General features: G+C 47.3%; 1 long non-coding RNA gene across 1 annotated transcript; it reads left to right on the top strand.

Annotated features, from left to right (window-relative positions):
- Nucleotides 1–12437: 12437 nt before the first annotated feature.
- LOC137675746 (uncharacterized) lies at nt 12438–13869 on the top strand. The gene is made up of 3 exons (XR_011049984.1): nt 12438–12540; nt 12634–12856; nt 13261–13869. It is a non-coding gene; the product is annotated as an uncharacterized lncRNA (long non-coding RNA).
- The last annotated feature ends 4029 nt before the right edge of the window (nt 13870–17898 follow it).

Here is a 17898-nt window from a genome sequence, read left to right as displayed (position 1 = left end):
TAACGCTAATGTGTTGGCATATGACAGTGGCATGCTCAGTACCCAGTTGCGCCACATGGGTTCAGTAACTTTGGGTTGTCCTCAGGAGACTCGGCCCCCAGAGCCTGAAGTTAGGGACGGGGGGCTGTGTGAACCTCCCGTAATCCAGGAGGAGACGGTTAGTGACCTGCTGTGCCAGTTGGACACCCACAAGGCTATGGGCCCGGATGGGATTCACCCCAGAGTAATGAAGGAACTGGCAAACGAACTTGCCAAACCACTCTCTATTATCTACTGGCAGTCCTGGTTAACTGGAGAAGTTCCAGCTGACTGGAAATTAGCAAATGTAACGCCCATCTACAAGAAGGGTCGGAAGGATGATCCAGGGAACTATAGGCCTGTCAGCCTGACCTCGGTGCCAGGCAAGGTGATGGAACAGATCATCCTGAGTGCCATTACACGGCACATGCAGGACAATCGGGGCATCGGGGCCAGCCAACATGGATTCGTGAAAGGCAGGTCCTGCTCGACCAACCTGGTCTCCTTCTATGACAAAGGGACCCGCTTAGTAGATGAGGGCAGGGCTGTGGATGTAGTCTATCTAGACTTCAGTAAGGCATTCGACACTGTCTCCCACAGCATCCTCCTAGACAAACTAGCTGCCCGGGGCTTGGATGGGTGGACTCTTCAATGGGTTAAAAACTGGCTGGATGGCCAAGCCCAGAGAGGGGTAGTGAATGGGGCAAAGTCCAACTGGCGGCCGGTCACTAGCGGTGTTCCCCAGGGCTCAGTTCTGGGGCCGGTGCTGTTCAATATCTTTAGAGATGATCTAGACGTAGGGATTGAGTGCACCCTCAGCAAAGTTGCAGATGACACCAATCTGGGTGGGAGTGTCGATCTGCTGGAGGGTAGGAAGGCCCTACAGAGGGATCTGGACAGGTTAGATAGATGGGCCGAGACCAACGGCATGAGGTTCAACAAGAACAAGTGCCGGGTCTTACACTTCGGCCACAACAACCCCATGCAGCGCTACAGGCTGGGGGAAGAGTGGTTAGAAAGCGGCCCGGTGGAAAGAGACCTGGGGGTGCTGATCGACAGCCAGCTAAACATGAGCCAGCAGTGTGCCCAGGTGGCCAAGAAGGCCAATGGCATCCTGGCCTCTATTAGGAATAGTGTAGCCAGCCGGTCTAGGGAAGTGATCGTCCCTCTGTACTCGGCACTGGTGAGGCCGCACCTTGAGTACTGTGTCCATTTCTGGGCCCCGCACTTCAAGAAAGATGTTGAGGTGTTGGAGCGAGTCCAGAGGAGGGCGACCAAGCTGGTGAAGGGTCTGGAGGGTCTGACCTACGAGGAACGGCTGAGGGAGCTGGGGTTGTTTAGCCTGGAGAAGAGGAGGCTCAGAGGTGACCTTATTGCAGTCTATAACTACCTGAAGGGAGGTTGTAGTGAAGTGGGAGTTGGCCTCTTCTCCCAGGCAACTAGCGATAGGACAAGAGGACACAGCCTCAAGCTTCGCCAGGGGAGGTTCAGGTTGGACATTAGGAAGAATTTCTTCTCAGAAAGGGTTATTAGACATTGGAATGGGCTGCCCAGGGAGGTGGTGGAGTCACCATCTCTGGATGTGTTTAAGAAAAGACTGGACATGGCGCTTAGTGCCATGGTCTAGTTGACACAGTGGTGTCAGGGCAACGGTTGGACTTGATGATCCCTGAGGTCTCTTCCAACCTGGTTGATTCTGTGATTGAGTACATCTGGATCTACTGGTGTCTGCAGGTCATCTAGGTCAGCAAAAAAATCTGCTCCCACATAGCTATTTCCCTGAGATTCTTAACCCCTCTCTCAATGGTTGTCCGCTTTCCTGGGTGGTATATGACATCATCCCTAACGAAATACCTTTTCCTTACGCTTTGCAGGAGTCACCGCCAGAGAGTGAAGGGCTCTGCACCACTTGCTAGACCCCTATCAATACCCACTTCTCTAGCCATTGGTCCCAGCTGCTTGGCTTCTCTACTATCTAACTTGAAACCATCAGCTCCATTATCCCAGCAGTGGAGCAGCCAAGTAGCAAGCTGCTCACCTTCGTGACAGCTGTAATCTCTACATATGTCTCACAGCTCACTCAGGGATAGGGATCAGGTAGTTACCTCTGGCTTGGCCTCCTTTGATGTCCCTGGTAGGCCATCACAACCTGCTCTTTTTGTGGTTTTTGTCTTCTGTACAGGGGCGACCGATACCAGCACTGGTCAAGTCCCTCAGTTTGCTGCATCACCCATCACTGGGGGCTGATTAGCTGAAACCCTTGTTGCCAAAGTCTGGGTCATCACAGCAAGTGCTTCCTGGAGTTGAGTAATCACAGTACCCAGTGCAGAGATCTGAATAGCCTCTGGGGTAGCCAGGGTGCCTGCTGTAGGGACTGGCAGGGTCCAAGTATCTGCGATTCCAGTTGTGGGGACCGGGGCAGCTACAGTGTCTATTACAGTGGTAACACCAGCTGTGGTGTATCCACCCTTATACTGATGTTGAAGGGTGAGTACAAACTGAAAGACATTCAAAAGGCCTAACAATATGAACATGGTGGTCAAAACATCCCACGGGTATCCAAAATTCTCAAAAGCCAGTGAGATCAGCCACAAGGGAAAAAGGACATACAGGTCCCTCATTCCCATTCCATAGAAATCAGAAATAGTCATAGTTCCAAACAAATTTATAATACCATAAACCAATGCCAAACCACATAGCAGAGTGATGCCTTTAAGGCCATGCCCAGAAGTGATAAACCACACAAAACCAGTAACAAACAGCAGCCAAACCACACATTTGATTAGCCACCCCAAAAGTGACTGTAAAACCAAACACCATAGAATTCCATCCAGAAGCCCTGCTACCAACACCAGCATAATGAATGCTTGTAACAGAAACAGTCAAATCTGTGAAAACTTCAATCCTCCAAGACTCTTAGACCAAAAATCTATGGTTCTTCAGATGATCTATTTACATTGAGCACCAAATAAACTGTCCACATTTAGCCCACACCCAGGGCTAAACAATAAACAGTTTTTCTATCACCCAATATCCCTTCCCCAAAAGGGAAAGAGAATTGGGAAAAGGAGGGAGACTCATAGATTGAAGTTAACCAGATTTTAATGAAATGAAGAAATCAATATAAATTACAACATGAAACAGACAAAAGCATACTTATGTACAGAGCACTAGCAAGTTGCTCTAGGAATCATAATTATGAAAAGTAACAACAGAAAAGAACAAAAGAAACCCCACCCCTTTCTACCAAGCCTTCTCTTTTATAGTGAACTTGCTGTTAATGATATAGAATACACCTGTGGGCCAGCCTGGGTCAGCTGCCCTGCATTTAACTGCTGAGGGCCTTGATCACCATGGCTGGCCACAAACTGAAACTAAATCCCAATGAAACCAGGACACTGTTTTGTTGTGTAAAGAGCAGCAACACTGCACTCACTCATACGCCAAAAGATCAGAATAATTAATCACCAGTTAGGCTGACTCACTGAATAAAGCAGGCCATAGACTTCACCTAGTGAGCCTCCTGCATCTAATCCTGTAATGATCTGGTTTTATTATGTCTCTAAGAAATGTATGACTTCTCATATTTGTTCCAATATTTAATTATATTTCCTATTAAAACTGCAGTTCCTGTGTGAGCTTTCCTGATATCACCTTACAGCCACTGGATCTTGTTATACCTTCATATCCAAGATTAAAGAGCTTTTTGGCATAGGTGTAGTTGTGAGAGTCAGTGATATCACATTACACTCTTCTTTTTCATGTCTGAGGTTTCTTTGTTCACAGTACTGCAACATACTTGCAAAGGGATTTGTTGCTGAATATCACTGCCATGTTCTTGAAAAAGTAACACTGTTTTTCTTGGTATTTTCATGTTTAATTTTTAAGACAAATTCTGACATTGAAGAAGTGTAGGGGTAGGAAAAAAACCTGTTGTGTGGAAGTAACTTTGACTCCACTTAACCATATCATTTTGCAAGCAAATATACTCCTAGGTGCCTGTTGGCATTATATTAATTTGTATTTTTTCCTTTAAAAATTGAGATTTTTCATACTTTTACTGTAATGAGACATAGCCTTTACTGCCACAGGATTGATAGCTGTTATATATAAAGAAGCTGTTCCACTGAGCCATGCTGATTGCTCACACTGCACACTTGTTCTTCCCTGCATATTCTCCTGGTCTTCTTTTATAAACCTGGATTGTTTCTATGTCCAGGAACTGAGAATGGTATATTTATGATATAACTTTGTCTGCATCCCTCACGTTTTTTCAACTTTTCTTCCTTTCATTCTCCAGTATCCTTTTCCAGAATTTGTAGTTTATCAGTGTGATAATCTCATACCACGCAAAAAGCATAGAATTTTTTTGATAGGGCCCTGTGGTCTCTGACTTGCTTTCTAAGTGCCACAGTTCCTTATCTTATAAAAGTCACACACACTTATTAAGTGTAAATAGTGAAAGAGATGAGAAAAATATACAAATGGAAATGAAAACATAACAAATCCATCTGTCTATTCAAGACACTATTAACCTCTGAGAGTTAGGAACTAGGCTTTTTTAATAAGCAATTTTTACTTCTTTTCAGGTTTTTCCTTATAACTAATAGATGCAACTTGTGAAAGTTGCTAAGGAATGGCTACTACTAACACAATCTTCTCATAAATGTAAACAAAAGAGAAACTTTTAAACAGACTACTCAAGTTTGGACAGTTCCTTGCATACTAATAACCAATTAGCCAAATTTAGTTTAACAACTTCTAGAATATGCTATACTTTTTAATGAATGCTTATTAATTCTGTATGAGATCATGAACCTGTTGTGTTCTGTCTAGCTCTACCAAGTTGAAAGCACACGGTATTTGACTTGAGAGTATCTAACAAGGAAAAATCAACCAAAACGTTCCTGTTCTAGCATTTTATGCTGGTGCCTGTATTCCCACTGTATTGCTTAGGAAGTTTGGCACAGTGGAATTGGAATTTCATTTTCCTGGTTTATGTGCCTTATAAAAGGAACTCTGGAGATCATCTGGTTCAATACCCCTGGTGGCCCGGGACAATGTCCAGACAGGGTCCAAATATGTCCCAGGAGGGAGACTCCACCACGTCTCTGGGCAACTTGTTCCCAGTCACCCTCACAGTAAAAAAGTGTTTCTTTATGTTCAGACAGAACCTCCTGTGTTTCACTTTGTGCCCATTGCCTCTTGTCCTGTCACTGGGCACCACGGGGAAGAGCCTGGCTCCATCTTCTTTGCACCTACCCTTCAGGTATTTATATATATTGATAAGATCCCCCCTGAGCCTTCTCTTCTGTATGCTAAACATTCCCAGCTCTCTCAGCCTTTCCTCAGATGTGAGATGCTCTAGTCCCTTAATAATCTTCATGGCCCTTCACTGGACTCTCTCCAGTATGTCCATGTCTCTCTTGTAGAGGGGAACCCAGAACTGGACACAGGACTCCAGGTGTGGCCTCACCAGTGCTGAACAGAAGGGAGAGATCACCTCCCTCGTCTTGCTGGCAGTGCGTTGCCTAATGCAGCCCAGGATACCATTAGCCGCCTTTGCCACAAGGGCACATCATTGCTGGCTCATGTTCAACCTTGGTCCTGCACTTGGGGCACAACAACCCCATGCAACACTATGGGCTTGGGGAAGAGTGGCTGGAAAGCTGCCTGATGGAAAAGGACCTGGGGGTGTTGGTTGACAGCCAGCTGAATATAATCCAGCAGTGTGCCCAGGTGGCCAAGGCAGCCAACAGCATCCTGGCTTGTATCAGAAATAGTGTGGCCAGCAGGACTAGGGAAGTGATTGTCCCCCTGCACTCGGCAGTGGTGAGGCTGCACCTTGAATACTGTGTTCAGTTTTGGGCCCCTCACTTCAAGAAAGACATTGAGGTGCTGCAGTGTGTCCAAAGAAGGACAACGAAACTGGTGAAGGGTCTAGAGCACAAGTCTTATGAGGAGCAGCTGAGGGAACTGGGGTTGTTTAGTCTGGAGAAAAGGAGGCTCAGGGGAGACCTTATTGCTCTCTACAACGACCTGGAAGGAGGTTGTAGGGAGGTGGGTGTTAGTCTCTTCTCCCAAGTAACAAGTGATAGGATGAGAGGAAACAGCCTCAAGTTGTGCCAGGGGAGGTTTAGATTGGATATTAGGAAAAATTTCTTCACAGAAAGGGTTGTCAAGCATTGGAACAGGCTGCCCAAGGAAGTGGTGTGTCGTTATATTTGTCACGGCGGTCAAATAAAAACAGGAGAGAGGATAGTTTCAAGCAGGCAGCAAAGCAAGAGCAAAAGCAAAAGAGCCTGTGTTTATTTTACTCCATTTTTTTATATCTTCCCTCCTCTAGCTGGCTAGCTTTATGATTGGTTGCACTTGCTGTTCACGCGCCCAACCACAACTGCTGATTGGCCATCACACGCTGGCCACGAGTCCATAGTTGGCAGCTGGAATATCACTCCGTATCTTGTTTTTCTCACATCCTGTTTTCTTGCTAAATTCCTTCAAGGTCAGGGCCGCCAGCAGCCCAGTCCAATCCCACAATTCCCCCTTTTTGTTTTTCAACCAAAAAGGCCATGTTTATCATCCGTTGCAGGGCCCTTTGCAAACAAGAAAACAAACACAGTAACACGAGCATGATGATACAAACTACAAACAATCCCATAAGTCCCATCTTTATCAATCCTGTCAGCCATCCCCCGAATCCTAGGTGACCCAGCCAGTCATCTAAGAACCCATGACCCATGACCATGCGCTAATAATAAAAAGTCTATAGCAGCTCTATTTTGCAAGGTAGCATGTCGAATACTATCTACATCATTGGCTAATGCTTCTAAAACTCTAGAAGTTTGGTTAGTTCTTTTTGCAACCCAGCAAGCTAAATTTCACAGTTGCGTCAACCCTTGGGCAGCATCATTACATTCTATCCCTATGGTAGTGACACTTCTTTTTTACCTGGCCTTATGTAGGTTAGTATGGTTTAGTAATGTTGGGGTCCACGCTAGGAACGAACTACAGCACACCAATATGATGCTCTAATAGTCCACTTTATTTTGGTTAACACACTCTTTTATAACCTACATACTCTCTTATGTAACGGTTACACACTAAGCTATTGGCTACAAGTATTGTACACAATCTGTCTGCGTGCCACCTCTACTGTTCTAATTGGATACTTACTATAAACTTAAGCAAGCCACATCCTTATGCTTTCTTGCTGACTCATGCTGTTACATAACAGTGTACTCGTATGTTCTCTCTATAACTTTCCCACGGTCCAGGCCCCTACATCTCCCCCTTTCTTTCTTAATATAAATAGCAATGGTTCTTGATATCATTCCCTGCAAATCTTCTATGATACAGAGTACCAAGACAAAGATGAATAGCAATACTTGCGCCAAGCCTTTCACTAGGCTGGCTATCCACCCTCCAATTCCCAGACCACCCAACCAGTTCATCCAAAAACCCATGATGTTCCCGCATTTTCTGTTCTGGATTCAGATTCTGGAGTCACGGCCGGATGATACGTGCAAGGCAATGATCACACCTCCTCAAGGCCTCTGGTGTTAGAGTTGTCTGGTCCTGTAGCGTCGGTTGGTTCATCTAGCCACGGCTTCACCCATTTGGCTGGAACCCATTGGCAGTTATTTCCTGTGGAGACACAAGCATACCCTCTGCCCCAGGTTATTAATTGCTTTGGCCCTTCCCAAGTGCCTGATTCTGGGATGAATACCCTTACCGGTACGTATGTATTACTGAAGTCTTTTTGATTTCCCTGCCCGTGAGCTATGGCAGGTGGTGTTTGCGAGTTCTGCTTAGGGTTTAGCCAATTTAATACAAACAATGTTTTATGTAGTGCATCCTGTGGTCCCATCTCCCCCTGTTTTTGAATAATTTCTAAATGCTCTTTTAATGTGCGATGCGCACGTTCCACAATTGCCTGCCCTGTAGAATTATATGGAATACCGTGTACATGTGTAATACCCCATTTCTGCATAAATTCTGCAAACGATTCAGATCGATAGGCAGGGCCATTATCAGTCTTAATTTGTTCCGGCTGGCCCATTACTGCAATAGCTTGCAACAAATGTTTTTTAACAGCCTTAGCCATCATGGAGGTCAGGGCTGTAGCCCACATGTGACCGGAGCAGGTGTCAATTGATACATGGATATATTTGAGTCGGCCAAAGGCAGCATATTCGGTGATGTCTGTTTGCCAAATCTGTCTGGGTTGGAGTCCCCTGGGATTTGCTCCCGCAATCTGTAACGCAGGTATTCTAGCATAATCAGGGCAAGAAGCTATAATCACCCTTGCATCAGTCTTTGTCAATTGGAATTGCGATCGCAATGCTGCTGCAGATTGGTGAAAAAACTGATGAGATTGCTGAGCCTCTGTTAATTTTGCCTGCGGGGATCTGTCCACCGGAAACGTGGATACCAACTGATCGGCTCGGGAGTTTCCTTCCACCAAACCTCCGGGTAAACTGGTATGGCTTCTAATGTGGGTGACAAATACTGGGTGTAGACGGTGTTGCATTTCATGCCATAGGTCGAGAAAGGCTTTGAACAACAGTTTATTGGCGATATGGCGAAGCAACGATTGGTGTATGCGTTTCACAACCCCTACCACGTATAGGGAATCCACTACCAAATTTAAGGGTGCTTCGCGCCACTTTTGTAAGGCCAGGAGTACAGCTTGTAATTCTAAAACCTGAGCAGATCCTTCTGCTACGATGACATGTTTTCTCCATTCTCCCTGTTCTTGCCAGACAAATCCGGCTTTTCCGGTGTGGCTACTTGCATCGGTAAACACCGTGCTTGCTTGCAACGGCTCACTGACGACAAGAGGCCGTTCTTCCAGCGATATGTGAGTTTTAAAGATGGGGTGTGACGGATAGTGATTGTCAGTCTGCGTTGTCGTGTTCAATAGGGCTAAGGACATAAGTTTTTCTCGTTGACATACATCTGGTGGGTAGTCGAGGCTGATTGGAATAACAAGCTTGTCAGGTGTTCGTCCAGCCACAGCTAATAGCCGTGCAGTCCCTTTGAGAATGACTTGAGCGATAGCTTCCCACCTTGTAGTGATAGTCTTTTTACCATGAGAGGGTAAAAACACCCATTCCAGCACTTGAAGTGGATTTGACTGAGATGGGTCCCATTGTCCTAATAGGCCTGACACTTCAAGGTCCATGTTATAAATGTACAAGTCCACGGGTAATTCAGGCACTACTCGTGAAGCACAAGACAAGGCAATCTTTTGAGTTATTACTTGCAGTGCAGATTGAGCTTCTTCCGTGAGCTCGCGGGATTCTTGAGGTGCGGAACCCTTCTGAAGCATTTCAAAGAGAGGTTGAAGGTCTGCATTGGTGATGCCGCAGACAGTCCTTATCCACTGAATGTCTCCCACTAATTTCTGTACATCGCTCAGGGTCTTTACATTTGCTCGAATCTCCAATTTCTGAGGTCGAACAGTGGATTCGGTAAGCGATATCCCTAGATATTTCCAAGGTGTTGACAGCTGCACCTTTTCCGGGGCTATGACCAGGCCCCACTTTTCCAGATCCGACTTCAATTCTTCTACCACTTCGCTGGCGATGGTTCCCTTTTGACAAAGTAGCAAGTCATCCATATAATGGTAAATCAGCATTCCCTCATGCGTCTTTCGAAATTTCTGTAGAGCCAGATCCACGTACCACTGACAAATTGTTGGAGAATTCTTCATACCCTGTGGCAATACTACCCAATGATACCTCTTCGCTGGTGCTGCACAATTTATGGAGGGAACTGTAAATGCAAATTTTTCACAGTCGTCCGGATGCAAAGGTATTGTGAAGAAACAGTCTTTGAGGTCGATCACAACGATATCCCATCCTCGTGGTAACATAGTAGGTGTAGGGAGCCCTGGCTGTAACGGACCCATGTCTTGTATGACAGCATTAACAGCCCTTAAATCTTGCAGTAATCTCCATTTCCCTGACTTTTTAGGTATTGTAAATACAGGTGTATTCCATGGACTTGTTGAGGGTACTAGGTGACCTGCATCAAGTTGTTCTTGCACCAATTCCTGTAAGTGTGCGAGCTTTTCTTTGGGTAGCGGCCATTGGTCCACCCAGACGGGTGATGTTGTTAACCAAGTGAGCTTCAGTGTAGGTCGGGTGTTGCTCGCCGCAATGGCCGCTTCTAAAAAGGCGTTTGGAGAACGCATCCCCATTGCGAAAGCACATCTCGCCCCAGAATCCAAATAGTGGTATGTAACACATACGGTCGAACTCGAGCTGTTATTTTCTCCTGACAGTCCTCAATTGTTACAAAACGAGTGCTTACATGTGTGGGTGAAGCACCTCCGATTCCGACCACAGTGGTATTAACTGATTCAAGAGGCCATGCTTCTGGCCAGGCCACACAAGGAACTATGGTAACATCAGCTCCAGAGTCCAACAACATCCGTTTCTCGGTTAACGTTATGTGTCTGGGTCCTCTGATATTAACTGTTCGACAGGGTTTGGCAGCAGTTATTTCATGCACAAATGCGACTGTGGGGGCTCCAGTGGAACCTAAACCTTGATCCCCTCTGGCATTGTCAACGGCTCTAGGAACGCTGGATCGGAACGGAACTAATTGAGCGATTCTAGTTCCTTGTTTCAATGTCACAGGTGGGTTTAATACTCGCAACATGATTCTAATTTGTCCAGTGTAGTCCGCATCGATGACACCTGGTAGTACCAGAAGACCTTGTTTGGTAGCTGATGATCTTCCTAACAACAATCCACTGAGTCCATAGCCTAAAGGTCCACTAACGGTTGAGGGAATTACGTGTACGGCGCTATCTGTAATTGTTACATCTGATCCCATGGCCAAATCGACGCCTGCGCTTCCTCTGGTGGAAGCTGAGAGCTCTGAGAGACAGCCTGAATGGGGTAGGCTGCTGGACGGTATTGTGGTGTCATCGCGCCCCGTCCCCAGGCGCTGTTTCTCCAGTTTCCCTGCAACGGGGTTCCATCTTTTCTAAATCTTGATCGGCAGTCCTTTGCCTGGTGCCCAATTTTATTGCAGTGATCACACACACCTGCAAGCCCAGTGGATCCTCCGGGGTTGCTCCCTTTGTTTAGGGTATTTTTCTTGGGGCAATTCCGCTTCATGTGTCCCTTTTCTCCACACTGATAACATCCTGTCCCAGATGGGCCTCGGTTTTCTTTCCCTGTTTTCCATGGTGGCTTGAAAACTGCGGCTAAGGCATCAGCATGGACTTGAGCAAGAATCCGCGTCTTTTCCAACTCCACTTGCAGTATTGGAACTCTGCTACAAGCCTCAACCATCTCTGCCAATGTGGCCGTCTTTCCCAAACTGACAAGAATCTGCCGACATTGTGGGTTCGCATTCATGACTGCTAAATCCTTTCCGATTGCGGCCTTAGCTTCAGGAGTTAAATTCGGCGATGCATTAATGGCATCTTTTAAGCGATCAACAAACTGCATATAAGGTTCACCTGCCTTCTGTTTGACCGTTGTGTAAGGGGGCTTAGGTGTCCCTATATTTGGCAGCTCCTTTAATGCAGCCAATGCTAAGGCCTGTGATTGTTGTAACACTTGCGGATGTAAAGCAGCTTGTGTCGCACCATCGGCGTACTGACCTTTCCCTAATAGTGCGTCAAGCGATGTCAGTCTCAAGGGATCCCCTTTCTCTCGGCGTACGTTATCAATAGCGGCTATCTCCAGTTTTTGCTGCCACTTTTCCAAAAATAACAGGTATGCAGTGGGTGGCAACATCAGTTCACCAAGAGCGCGTATGTCCACTTGTGTTAATGTTTGGTTTTTAAAGAATGATGTTAGCAACTGCATCGCATGTTTATTGTCCATTCCGTACTGCATCACTGCTTCTTGTAACTGCTTCACAGTTTTCCAATCAAACGGTGCCCATTGACGACGATCTCCTTGTGTGAAAACTGGCATTGCGGTGATACTAGGCGGTAACATTACTCCTTCGATGGTAGCCTCTCGAATGACTCCCCGCCATCGTTGCCCTGGATCATAACCAGGTAATGCTGCAGGCCGTGTATTCTGTTCATCACCAGGATCATCGGAATCTGGAGTCTGACATTGGCGTAGATGGAGCTCGAGCTCCCCCTGCAGGTCTTTGAGTGCTATGCTCTTGCCGCGGCAGGTCAGTCAGTCGGCGCATGCGCGAACGAGAAGAGGATGTTCCGCCCAGGGGAGGCGACGTCCCGCCCTGGGGAGGCGACGTCCCGCCCCGGGGAGGAGACGGACCGCCCTGGGAAGGCGACAGACCACGCTGGGGAGGCGACGGACCGTCCAGGCCACTCCCAAATCTGTCGCGTAGGTACGCGTCAGCTGCTGCCTCCTCGCAGTCTCCGCCCTCCACACAAATTCTCGCCCACTTCCGGCTTCTTTCCTCTTTGTGCTTTAGCTCTGCCGGAGTAAGTTCCGGTTCTGCTGGCGGAGCTTCCTGCTTCTCGATAGCCTGTCCAAGAGCCTCTAATCCACTAGATATCGCCTGGGAGGCTTTATTGTAAGCGAGTTGCCGCGATGTCTTACTAGCTCCTCCATCTAGCTTCTCCATTTTTTTTAATATTTCCTGCATTTGCTGTTCTTGTCGCTGCAGTAACTCTCGCAAAGACGCGTAACTGTCTGCTTCAGGACTCATTTGTTTCTACTTCCATGGGAAGGGGTGCAGTTTCAGGATTCACCGTTGGCTGTTTGCCTCCGGCAGCCTCCGGAGGGGGTACTGAGACCCCAGATGTCACCTCCGGCCCCATTTCATGAGGCATTAACGGGGCTGATGGGACTGTTGATTCTCCACCCCAAAACTCTACCTCAAGCGCAGGGTAAGCGGCGGGCGCCGAGGCTGCGGCGGGGGGGGGGGCGGAAGGCACCGAACCTGCGGGGGGAGTGGGGGGGGAAAGTATCCAAAAGTTCTCGTAGGGAGGGGCTGCCTCTACAGGCTACGCCGGTAACAGCTCTTTTTCTTCTGGTTTTGTTAGTGCTTTTTTGAGAGCAGATCGCACTTTCACCTCAGAGGATATAGCCTCCAGCATATCCCTCACTTTCTTCCAAGATTTAACTAGCTTTCTAGCCTTTTTATTTCCCACCGTGACTAATTTCCAAAGTTCTTGCCCTAGATCGTCCCAGCAAGCTGCAGAAAACAACTGATCAGTGGTTTTTAGGAAACCTCTTCGCTGGCCCCATTCCAGCAAAGTTTCTACTTCTTTTCTTTTTATCTTAATCTCAGTTTGCGCGGCTATCTGCAGAATACATTCCACCACCGCCTTTTCCAGTGCAGATACTGCACCCCCCATCCTGCTGTTAATCAAGTAGACCTGCGCTTTCCCGTCTCTCTCGAACGGCCCGGCTTACCTCTGCCGGCACGGCAGCCACCCTCACGTCTTTCGTCTGGTCCCCCTTCTTTTCTGATGCGAAGATCACGTCGGGGTCACCACAATGTTGGGGTCCACGCGAGGAACGAACTACAGCACACCAATATGATGCTCTAATAGTCCACTTTATTTTGGTTAACACACTCTTTTATAACCGACATATTCTCTTATGTAACGGTTACACACTAAGCTATTGGCTACAAGTATTGTACACACTCTGGCTGCTTGCCACTTCTACTGTTCTAATTGGATACTTACTATAAACTTAAGCAAGCCACATCCTTATGCTTTCTTGCTAACTCATGCTGTTACATAATAGTGTACTGGTATGTTCTCTCTATAACTTTCCCACGGTCCAGGCCCCTACAACTACGACTTTTCGCGTAGGCATTAGTAGACTTAATTTGCTTATGGTACACGGACCTCCCACCTTCTTACTGGGCAACCTTGGCCAAGCCCTATCCCCACAAATTAGGAATAAACCCTTTGGTAATTTTTGCTTTCAGATCCGTTTAAGGGGACCCCCACTAGACATGTATGAAAGGGTTGTTCAGGCTGAGCTAAGGATGCACAAAACTGCGTCTGGTTCAGGCTCTGCATCAGAGTCACCCAAACGTTGTGACTCCCCTCCCAAGGTGTCAGCGGAAGGACTATCGGCTGGTGTCCTCGTGTCAGCTCCAGGATCCAAAGGAGGCTTAATATACCTGGTGGGAAACCACCGTGGCCCTGCATCAGTGGAGACACAAGCATACCCACATCCCCAGGTAATTAAATCCCACGGGCCTGTCCACTTTCCCGTTTGCAGGTCTCGTGCTAAAACCTTTGCCCTGACAAGAGGATCGCCTCCCTGCAAAGACAAAAAATGAGAGATAATTACAGGACACTCTTTCCCGGTTGGCACAGTTAAATGATTCAATATGTACACAGCCTTCCATAGGTGAGCATGCAGGGTCTCAGAGCTCATTCCCCCTTTTTGTTTTTTGAGAAGTTGCTTCAGAGTGTGATGCACTCGTTCCAAAATGGCCTGGCCGGTCGGGGAATGCAGAATGCCAGTAACATGTTCCACCCCCCAGGATGCGAGAAATCGGGCCATGCGTGCAGATACATACACCGGCCCATTGTCAGTCTTAATATGTTTCGGAATCCCAAGGGCAGCCCAGGCTTGCCGAAGATGTGAGATGGCGTCGAGTGCTTTCTCGACGGCATGGGCTGATGCCCACACGACCTTAGAAAAAGTATCCACAGAGATGTGAACATATTGTAGGCGACCAAAAGAGGGAATATGTGTTATGTCTGTTTGCCATAGGTCCAAGGCTTGGCAGCCATGCGGGTGTCCTGGTTTGGCCTAAACCAGGCCGATTTTCCTTTCAGTGATTTTTACTTTCAGCTAAGTCTCCTCTAAGTAACTGCACTTTCTGAAACTAACTACATGTTTTGCAGACAGTGTCTGCTTCCAGGACTGATAACGCTCAAAGTTTGTAGTTATCGCTGAGGCACCGGTAGGGATGTTGTGCAGTAAGGCTCTTGCTGTACTTAGTCTTAGAGAAACCAAGGTCACTGCTGAATTCCTCACTGCTTATGAGTGAAGAGCCGAAGGGGGGTCGCAGCTGCAGGGGGGAGCAGACAGGGCAGGTGACCCAAAATTGACCAACGAGGGTATTCCATCCCATACACGTCATTCTCAGTATAAAGCGGGGGGATCACAAGGGTCTCGGGCTCTTTTCTGCTATGGCCGGTGTCCAAGGAGGACTCCATCTGTTTTCCTGCTGCCCCCGATCCCGATCTGTGCATCCCTGAATCCAGCTCTCGACCGTCGCTAGGCCCAGGCTGGGCCTTCCCAGAGCCTGCCCTGCAGTGCCGGTGGTGACGTTGCCGACATCGGGGGAGCTCGATCTTGGTTTTGTATATATATTTGTATATATTTGATTATTCCAATATTATTATTATACTCTTTTTCATTATTATAGTTTATTAAAACTGTTTTAACTTTCCAACCCGTAAGTCTCTCTCCCTTTTCCCTTTCCCTTTCCCTTCGGGTGGGGGGGAGGGTTAACAGAGAGCGTCTGCTGCAGGTTTAATAGCTGGCCCAGCTTTAAACCGTGACAGATTTATTAGTGCCCAACCTGGGGGTCAAGAGAAGCTCCAACAGGTTGCTCTGATAAGTCGAATCCCAGCTCCGGTGGGAGGAGACCCAGAGAGCTCAGCTGAGAGAGTATCAGATTTCTTCCTTTGAGATTTACGAGGGGTTGGAAATTAAAACAGATAGCGAAGATGGTAATGTCATTTTTGAACGCTGTGTTATCTCATCTCTTCATAAAGCCTTTTACAGAGTTAAGTGTAATGATACCTTACTTGCCGTATGCGCTGTTTGTTACTGTTTATGTGCAGTTTCTCACTGCTGGGCACTGGTCAATGTGCATTGTTTTGTTATGGCGTTTCATACTGATTTATGTCGTGATAAACTGGGCTGTTACTATTCTGACCGCGGTAGCAGCGATTTTATCTGCGGACTCCGGGCGTCCTTTAGCTGATTGTGTTAATGATTACACTTCCAATTTTACTTCGGGAAATAGTACCTTCTCCTTTTCTGCCAAGCTGATTCCTCTAGATTTTGTGAAATTAGGATGGTGCTGTCTAGGTGGCATGTTTTTATTTTCGGTTGTCCTGAATGTGTTTCTGATGTGGGATAAGATTAAATATCGGTGCAGGGACAGTTGTAGGTGTTGTGCAGCCACCTCAGATCCTACAGCGTGTGCTGCCGCTACAGCTCGCACCGCAGCTGCTACACCCCCCAAGATGGCCACTGCAGCTACTCAGACTCTAACGAGTCTCAGCACTCCCGCAACAGCCACTGCATCTACTCAGACCCCAGCATCTATTGAATCTGTACCAATTGCTCCTGTAACCAGGAAGAAATACTGAAAGAAATCAGCTCGTGAAGAGGAGGATGATGACTCAGAGCCTTCTAAGGCAGAGCCATCATATGACCCAGGTGAGGGCCCTTCTCAGGCAGAGGTAGGGCCCAATACAGATCGGGGTTCCCTTGATCGTCCTTTTAAAGCAGACCCATCACAGAAGAAAGGTCCTTCTAAAGCAGAACTACCACAGGAGGAGGACTCGGATGTAGAGATAACCTACCACTCCTTATCCCTGAAGGACCTGCGAAATATAAGGAAAGATTTCAGCCGTTATGACGGTGAGCCTATTATTACCTGGCTGCTCCGATGCTGGGATAATGGGGCAGATAGCATGCAATTAGACGGTAGAGAAGCCAGACAGTTGGGATCCCTGTCCAGAGATGGTGGTATTGATAAGGCGCTCGCAAGAAAGTCAAACACTGTCAGTCTCTGGAGGCGACTCTTGTCAGCTGTAAAGAGCAGGTATCCCTATAAAGATGATGTTATGAGCCACCTGAGCAAATGGACCACTATAGAAAAAGGTATTAACTACCTTAGAGAACTAGCTGTGCAAGAGATCATTTATAGACACCCACGGGAAATTGTAGATCCTGTAGATCCTGATGAAGTGGAATGCAACCGATCCATGTTCCAGAAGGTTGTGAAGAATGCTCCACCGACATACACCCATACATTGTCAATATTAGTCTGGGGAGAAGATGCTATGGCACGTTCTACTGTGGGTGAAATGGCTAACTGTATGCGACAGTATGAAGACAGTATCTCTTCCCCACTGCAGGCCCGTGTCTCGGCTGTGGAAAAACTGACTAAGGAAAACAAGGACTCATTTAAACAACTGTCAGACAAACTGTCCAGGACTGAGAATAAACTTGACTCTCTACCTACACAGGCCCGTGTTGCAGCTGTTAAGAGAAAACGTTCTCCTACAGGACCAGCTCAAAGGAAACGGAACACATCACGAGGTATCCTGTGGTTTGCCCTGCGTGGTTATGGGGAGGACATGAGCAGATGGCATGGACAACCTACCAGTACCCTACAGGCACGAGTACGTGAGTTGCAAGCTAACAGAAATACCAGAGAGAATTTTCCTAGGAGGATGGCTGCTCCAGTTACCAGTGAGCAGGACCCCCGTCAGGGTAGATGGGCCTCAAATCCCTATTTCCCAAATATGAATAGGGGAAATGAAGGTCCAATCCCCGTGAGCTGCACGAATCCAATCTTTAATTAGAGGGGCCCTGCCTCCAGCCATGAGGAGGAGAGGGATAACCGGATTTATTGGACTGTGTGGATTCGATGGCCTGGCACATTAGAACCACAAAAGTATCGAGCCCTGGTAGACACTGGTGCACAGTGCACCCTCATGCCATCGAATCATAAAGGGGCAGAATCTGTCAGTATTTCGGGAATAACAGGGGGATCTCAAGAGTTATCTGTATTGGAGGCCGAAGTGAGCCTAACTAAAAATGAATGGAAAAAGCACCCCATTGTGACTGGCCCAGATGCTCCGTGCATCCTTGGCATAGACTACCTTAAGAAAGGGTATTTTAAGGACCCAAAAGGATATAGATGGGCCTT

The sequence above is a fragment of the Nyctibius grandis genome, chromosome W, assembly GCF_013368605.1.
Source record: "Nyctibius grandis isolate bNycGra1 chromosome W, bNycGra1.pri, whole genome shotgun sequence".
NCBI lineage: Eukaryota > Metazoa > Chordata > Aves > Nyctibiiformes > Nyctibiidae > Nyctibius > Nyctibius grandis.
The sequence above is the reverse complement of the archived record's forward strand: the minus strand, read 5'-3'. Positions and strand labels throughout refer to the sequence as shown.